The following is an 8,361-nucleotide window of genomic DNA, read 5'->3' as shown; positions in this document are numbered from 1 at the left end:
ATATCTCACTACCAGTCAGAATAGAACCTATGGGGTCACACACACTAGAAGTATTGACCGATCCGATGGTTGAAAAGTGATTATGAATCACGAGTAATCAATTCGATTGATAATAAATTGAAGAAGGAACAATGAGAATTAATTAATTGGACTTAAACACGAAACCTACTTGGAGTAGGATTCCTGGAGTCCTAATTGGATTAGGACTGGGAGTCCTACTTGGAGTAGGATTCCTACAATCCTAATTAGATTAGGATTTTGAATTCAATTTGGATTCCTACTTAGAATAGGATTCCTAGAAGTCCTAATCGGATTAGAATTTCGGATTCAAATTAGAGTCCTAATTGGATTAGGACTAAAATTGAATAAATCCTAATTGGATTAGAATTTTTTAAGTCCTAATTAATTATTAATCTAATGAATTAACAAGACTCCTAATTGGATTAGGATTGAAGAGTTCAATTGAGTCAAAATTGATTTAAGAGTTCAATTGAGTCAAAATTGATTTAAGTTCTAATTGGATTAGGACTTACCTAGATTAGACCCAAAATTGGTTTACCCTTGGACTAAGCCTAATTAGATTAGGGCTTAGACACATTAGGGCATCCCAATCCTCCTTAGAGGAGGACTAGGGCTAACCAAGAGGGAGGGGAGGGGCCGACGCCCCTCTTGGAAATAAGTCAAGGGCTCCTAACTTGTAGGAACCCTTCATGCCTTTAAAAGGAGAAGTGGGCGGCACCCTAGGGCATTCATTGAAGCCCTATTTCTCTCCAACTCGTGGCCCCCTTCCTCCCTTTGGTCTTCAACCGCAAGCAAGGAAGAACAAGAAGAAGGCCTTGGCGGCCTCCTTCCCTTCCCTTCCTTCTTCCAATGCAGGGAAAAGAAAAGGCTGTGTCTAGCCTTTGGTTCTTCTTCAAAGATCCTTTCTTCTTCTTCCTCCTTCCAAGCATAATCAAGAGTTAATTAAAAGGAAAGAAATCAGCCATCAAAAGAAGTCTCTGCAAGGGAGCTAGCACCCCGGAGAGACAAGAAAATCTTGATCGGTCCTCTACTTCGTGTGGATACCCGTAGAGGCCGGATGCTTGTGCGGCTTCAAGCGAACCCTCTTCCAAAACCACGATCATCAGGTTGCGGTGATTACCTACCCGCACAAGGTGAAGATCTGATCTTTCTAATGTTTCAAAAGTATTTAATCCTTATCTAACTACGAACGGTTTTTGAACAACGTTCATGCGATGAACGGTTGATCCCGCACATACCTCTTCCGCTGCGTCTGAATTTTTAAAAATTATTCTGCGGCATGGGCGGGTTCTAACATCGACTCCAAAAGGTTTCGAGTTGACTCCAATGCTTGCCGAGTCGACTCCCGACGGTTCCGAGTCGACTCCAAAGGGTAACAGACAGAAAGATAGAACAATGGATTTTAGACCCTGTTACCGAGTCGACTCCAGAAGGTTACGAGTCGACTCCGACATTTGGCTAGTTGACTCCTAGTGATGTCCGAGTCGACTCTCAGAGGAAAGCAGTCTGAAAGGCAGAGAACCAATTTCGAAAACTCTGTGAACGAGTCAACTCCAATAGTTCCAGAGTCGACCCCCAAGTCAGCCGAGTTGACTCCAACAAAGCGTGAGTCGACTCCGAGGCAGATCAGTTCAATAAACAAAGAATCGGTTTTTCGGACTCTGAGAACGAGTCGTCTCCCGAAGATCTCGAGTCGCCTCTCAAGACAGCCAAGTCGACTCCAAGAAAATTTGAGTCGACTTGAGGAAGAAAAACAGAAAGATGGATTTCTGAAACCCTGAGAACGAGCTGACTCCTAAGTGCCTAAGTCATCTCCAGATGTTGGCGAGTCGACTCCAGGTTTGGTCCGAGTCGACTCCAGGACGGGACAAACACTTTAATTCAAATCCTGAACAACGGGCGAGTCGTCTCCAGTAAAGCATGAGTCGACTCCAGCAACAGCCGAGTCGACTCCAGATCGCACGAGTCGACTCCGATCCCAATGGATACATTGTCAGGATATGCAGACGGGACAGAATGGCTCCAAATCACTCTCTAACGGCTAGTCTTCGAATGGAACCACTTAAATAGCCAGAGTGAACAGTAGTAGACAACAAGAGAGCTATTTAATCTGAGCATTAAAGCATTTTCAACTACCAAGAGCTTCTTAAGAGTAAATACAAGCAAAAGAAGGAAGAGGTGCATTCAACTCAATCCGAGAAGTACTTCCTTCGCATTCAAGGCTCTACTACTGTCCTCCAACCTTCAGTGCTTTCAAGAGGAGACTCAAAAATCGAGAAGCTCCTACTTTTCCATCTAAAATCTATTTGAGTGCTTCTAATTTTACTTTGCTTATATTGTTCTCACATCTACTTTTTAGAAGCTTTCTTTGTGAATTCCCAAACTTTGTTTTTCTTACTTGATTCAATCAGGAGATTGAATCAAGAGTTGTAAGGTTTGTTGGTGAGCCAAAGATAAAACCAACGGTGTAAGGTTGTGGTTGGTGAACCGGTGAAAACCAACTGGGTTTGATTGTGAATCCGGAAAAACAATCGGGTGGTTCTAGTCGGTGAGCCTGGAAAACCGACCGAGTTCGTTTTAATCTCGTAAAAACAACAAGTTGGGTTGTGAGCTTGTAAAACAACCGGCTGTAATTCTAGAAATTATAGTGAACTCCCAAGTGCGGCTTGGGGAGTGGACGTAGGAGCAAGAGTTGGCTTCGAACCACTATAAACTTTTCTATGTTTGTATTGGTTGTTGTCTCTTTCTCTCTCTTCACTCACTGTATCTAGTAACCTAACTAATTTGCTTGCAATAGATTTAGTTAATTACTCATTATATTTTTAATTGATCAATATTTAATTAAAACCCAATTCACCCCCCCTCTTGGGTTGTCTCCTTGGGCAATAAGTGGTATCAGAGTAGGTGCTCTCATATCAATTGGTGTTCCAATCCTTAAAAAGAGTAAAAGATTAAGATGACAACCCCTTTTGGATCTTTCCTTAGTGAGGGGCAATCCACCAATAGGCTTCCATTGTTCAATGGAGCTAACTATACCTATTGGAAGGCTAGAATGAGGATATTTATCCAAGCCCAAGATTATGATGTTTGGAGCATCATAATTAATGGACCACATATTTTTTCTATCTATGTTGATAACATTGCTATAACCAAGCTTGAAAAAGATTGGGATGATAATGATAGAAGGAAGGCACAATTAATTGCCAAAGCAATGAATGTTCTTATTGTGCTTTGGACCATAATGAATTAAATAGAATCTCTACTTGTAATTCTGCAAAAGAGATATGGGATAGACTTGAAGTGACCCACGAGGGCACAAATCAAGTAAAAAAATCTAAAATTAACATGCTAGTTCACAAATATGAACTATTTAAAATGGAGTCTAATGAAACCATTTCTTGCATGTTCACAAGATTTACTGATATTGTCAACGGCTTAAAAAGCCTTGGCAAAAGTTATACTAACGGTGATCTTGTCAGAACAATTCTTCGCTCTTTACCAAGGTCATGGGAAGCCAAGGTCATGGTAATCCAAGAAGCAAAAGACTTGAACAAGCTGCCACTCGAGAAGCTTCTTGGATCTCTAATGACGCATGAGCTCACAATGAAACAAAACAGCGAAGAAGAATCCTTTTATAAGAAAAAGGTAATTGCCCTCAAATCTATTTCTTCTAACAAGGATCTTTTTTGCAGTAGCAGTAGTGAAGAAGAAGACAATGAGGAAGATGACGAAGAGGCTCTCCTTGTGCAAAAATTCAGAAGATTTATCAATCGGAAGAAGTCCTTCCATAAGAGGAAAGTTCCCTCGAGTTCCTTCAACAAGGATAAAGGTAAGAAAAAAAAAAGTGAGAAAATCGGATGTTATGAATGCAAGAAATCGGGACATTTCAGAGCCGACTGTCCATTGCTGAAGAAGGGCAACAAATACAAGAAGAAGAAAATTCTTGTCTCCACCTGGACTGACTCCGATAAGTCATCATCATCATCGAAAGAGGAACAAGAGGAAAATGCCAATTTCTACTTTATGGCAAGCGAAAATGAGGTAGTATCTGAAATATATTTAGATTTTACCTTTGAAAAGTTGTATGATGCCTTTAATGAACTAATGGATAAATATAGGACAATAAACCTTAAAAACAAAGAAATGAAGCTAGCCAATCAGTCCTACATTCATAAAAATGATAAATTGAGTAAGGAAAAGGACTGTATTGTCAAAGAATATTTAGAACTTAAAACAAGCAACCAATTGCTAACTCAAAAAACTGATGCCTTAATTAAAGATAAAGAAAGTCTAACTAAAGAAATCTCCTTACTTAAAAACAATAATCATACTTTAAAAGATAATTCAATTACTAATGTTAAATTATTGAGTGAAGAAAACTTGATATTAACCAAAGTACTTGAAAAATATAAACCTATTATTGAGAAATTTACCTATAGCTCTAAAAAAAAAGAGCTGTGTTTAATAGAGCAGGGTTAGGGTATAATCCCAAGAACAAACAAAAATTTCTCAAAAACTTCTTCGTAAAAGCCGGTGAAAGTAAAACTAAAAATGTAACCTATTTTTGTTGTGGTAGAGTAGGATATAAATCATATATGTAACCATAGAAAAACAGAAGCTAAACGAAAGATTAAAAAGATTTGGGTTCCAAAAGGAACCAACATAACTACCTTGAAGGACCCAAGAAAACTTGGGTACCTAAGATTGTATGATTTCTTTGTGTAGGAGTGTCTTGCAGCCAAGCTCAATAAACACTGTTGGTACTTGAATAGTGGTTGCTCAAGACACATGATGGGTGACAAGGAGCAATTCTTCACCCTAGAGTCTAAGAAAGGAGGTGCGGTGACTTTTGGAGACAACAACCAAGATCATATCATGGGTATCGGTAAAATACAAATCACACCTTCAACCTTTATTGATAATGTTCGGTTTGTAGATGCTCTCAAGCATAATTTACTTAGCGTTAGTCAATTATGCGATAAAAGTTTTGATGTTTTGTTTAAGCCATCTATGTGCATCATAACCAATTCAATTGACAATAGCTTAGTGTTCAAAGGACTAAGACGTGGCAATGTTTATATAGTAGATCTTGAGGATCTTGCTAAAAACAGCCACTGCTTAGTAGCTAATGATACTAAGCTCAGTGAGGCAAGTTGGTTATGGCATCGTAAATTAGGTCACGCAAGCATGGACGCATTATCTAAATTAATTAAAAGAGATTCTGTGATTGATTTGCCAAAGCTGAAATTTGAGAAAAATAAAATTTGTAAAGCATGTCAATTTGGCAAATAATCTAGAAGCTCTTTTAAGTCGATAAATTGTCTCTACTACTAGACCTCTTGAGCTACTTCATATGGACCTTTTCGGACCAACTAAGACTACAAGCCTTGGTGAAAACAAGTATGGCCTTGTCATAGTAGATGATTTTTCTAGATACACATGGGTCATGTTTTTAGCTCATAAAGATGAAGCATTTTCAGTATTTAAGAAATTCCATTAGGAAGTAACAAACGCTAAAAATACTTCAGTTATAGCTATTAGGAGTGATCATGGAACGGAATTTGAAAATCATCTATTTAAAAAATTTTGTAGTAAAAAGAAAATAACTCATAATTTTTCTGCACCCTAGGACTCCACGACAAAATGTAGTTGTGGAAAGAAAGAGTAGAACCCTAGAAGAAATCGCTAGGACCATGTTGTGTGAAAGTGATCTCCCAAAATATTTTTGGGGTGAAGCTATTAACACATCATATTTTATTCTAAATAGAGTTCTATTGAGACCAATTATAAAGAAAATACCTTATGAAATTTGGAGAGATAGAAAATCCAAAGTAAACTACTTTCATGTTTTTGGTTGTAGGTGTTTCATTCATAATAATGACAAAGATAACTCAGGTAAATTTGATTCCAAATCTGATGAAGGTATCATTTTAGAATATTCTACATCAAGTAAGGCATATAGAGTCTTCAACAAAAGAACCCTTGTTATTGAAGAATCTATTCATGTTGTTTTTGATGAGTCTAATGATGCATCCTCTAGCAAGAGAGTAGCTTTTGATGATGATGCATGGATACTTGAAGAAAAGATGGATGACATGACCTTACAAAAGGATGAACCGAAGCAAATTGAAGAGACTTCAACAAGCCAAGAGGTAATTGCTGAACATGGGCTTACAAAGGCTTCGAGGTATGCTCACCGTCACCCTAAAGAGTTAATCTTAGATGATCCATCTCAACCTGTTAGGACTAGAGCCTTTCTTAGAAACTTAAATAATCATCTTGCATTTGTTTCACATTTAGAACCTAAAAATATTGAAGAAGCTGAAAGTGATGTAAATTGGATAAATGCTATGCAAGAGGAACTTAACCAATTTACAAGAAACAAAGTATGAAACTTAGTCGAAAGACCCTCTGAATATTCAATAATTGGAACTAAATGGGTGTACAAAAATAAACTTGATGAAAATAGAGTTGTGGTTAGGAACAAGGCTAGACTAGTAGCAAAGGGCTATAATCAAGAAGAAGGTATAGACTTTGATGAGACCTTTGCTCCTGTGGCTAGACTTAAGGTAATTAGATTGTTACTAGCATTTACATGTTTTAAAGATTTCAAATTATTTCAAATGGATGTAAAAAGTGCTTTCTTGAGTGGGTATATTAATAAGGAGGTTTATGTAGAACAACCTTCTGGTTTTGAAAATCATCAATATCCCAACCATGTTTACAAATTAAATAAAGCACTTTATGGTCTAAAACAAGCCCCTAGAGCATGGTATGAAAGACTTAGCAAATTTCTATTATACCATGAATTTGCTAGAGGGAATGTAGACATAACCTTGTTTTTGAAAAAGAAAAATAAAAATATATTAGTAGTGCAGATTTATATAGATGATATTATTTTCGGTGCTACTAACAATCGTCTTTGCAAAGAATTTGCTGAATTAATGCAGAGTGAATTTGAGATGAGCATGATGGAAGAATTGAACTACTTCCTCGGACTTCAAATCAAACAATCTAAGGAATGAATTTTCATCAATCAAGCTAAGTACATCAAAGAAATGCTAAAAAAATTTGATATAGATGGAAACAAGTCAATTGACACTTCCATGAGCTCATCATGCAAACCAGACAAAAATGAATCAGATAAGTCAGTAGATCAAAAGCTGTATAGAGGTATGATCGGATCATTATTATATCTTACAGCAAGTAGACCTGATATCATGTTTAGTGTATGCATGTGTGCTAGGTATCAATCTAATCCTAAGGAATCACACCTAATTGCAGTTAAGAGAAATTTTAAATATCTAATAGGAACAAAAGACATTGGTTTATGGTACTCTAAAGAATCAAGCATAAACTTAATAGGGTACACTGATTTCGACTTCGCTGGTTGTAAAATTGATAAAAAAGCACCAGCGGGTCATGTCAATTTTTAGGAGAGAACTTAATTTCATGGTTTAGCAAAAAATAAAACTCGGTTGCACTATCTACGGCGGAAGCCGAATATGTTGCTGCCGGAAGTGTATGGAGCCAGCGTCGGTCGGTCAGCGTGGGCTTTTCCGAAGGAAAGTCCGTTGGTTCCCTCGGTGGGATTAGTTCCAACAACCCTTGCCTGCTTTTGCCTATTCCTTCCAGGTGGTTGGAAACAATGGGGCTTCCCTCTCTCTGACCTAGCTTCCTCTTCGGATGAGTACTCCGCTTCACCAAGAGGGTTCTGTTCACACAGCAGTTGTGCTCAAATTTTATGGATCAAGCAACAACTTGAAGATTATGGCATTAAACAAGATAAGATTCCCATAAATTGTGATAATACAAGTGTCATAAATCTAACTAAAGATCCAATTCAACACTCAATAACTAAACATATTGAGATAAGACATCACTTCATAGGAGATCATGTGTTAAATGGTGATGTGATGCTTGAATTTGTTTGTACTGATGATTAACTTGCTGATATCTTCGCAAAACCCTTGAATGAAGATTGATTTTGTATTCTTAGAAGAGGGTTAGGAGTGATTGATCCATTCCTGTGATACTCTTCTCTAATTCATTGATTTTGATGATTAGCTTACGTTGGATATAGGATTTCACGTCTGTGATCATCAAATCATTCCTTAAGTTCTAAAAATTTTTATATCTCTCTCTTTTGGCACGGAATTAACTGAGATTTTGAGTATGTGCCAGAGTTCGAGTCGACTCGAATGAATTTAAGAGTCGACTCATGGGTAAGTCGACTCGCGCATATTCAGGAGTCGACTCGAGGTCGAGTCGACTCGCGCTTTACTAGAGTCGACTCGAGGTCGGAAATCCGTCTTTTAACCCTAATCGAAATGATTTTTT

The sequence above is a fragment of the Phoenix dactylifera genome, unplaced genomic scaffold (assembly GCF_009389715.1).
Source record: "Phoenix dactylifera cultivar Barhee BC4 unplaced genomic scaffold, palm_55x_up_171113_PBpolish2nd_filt_p 000958F, whole genome shotgun sequence".
Taxonomy (NCBI): domain Eukaryota; kingdom Viridiplantae; phylum Streptophyta; class Magnoliopsida; order Arecales; family Arecaceae; genus Phoenix; species Phoenix dactylifera.
This window is presented reverse-complemented; position numbering follows the sequence as displayed.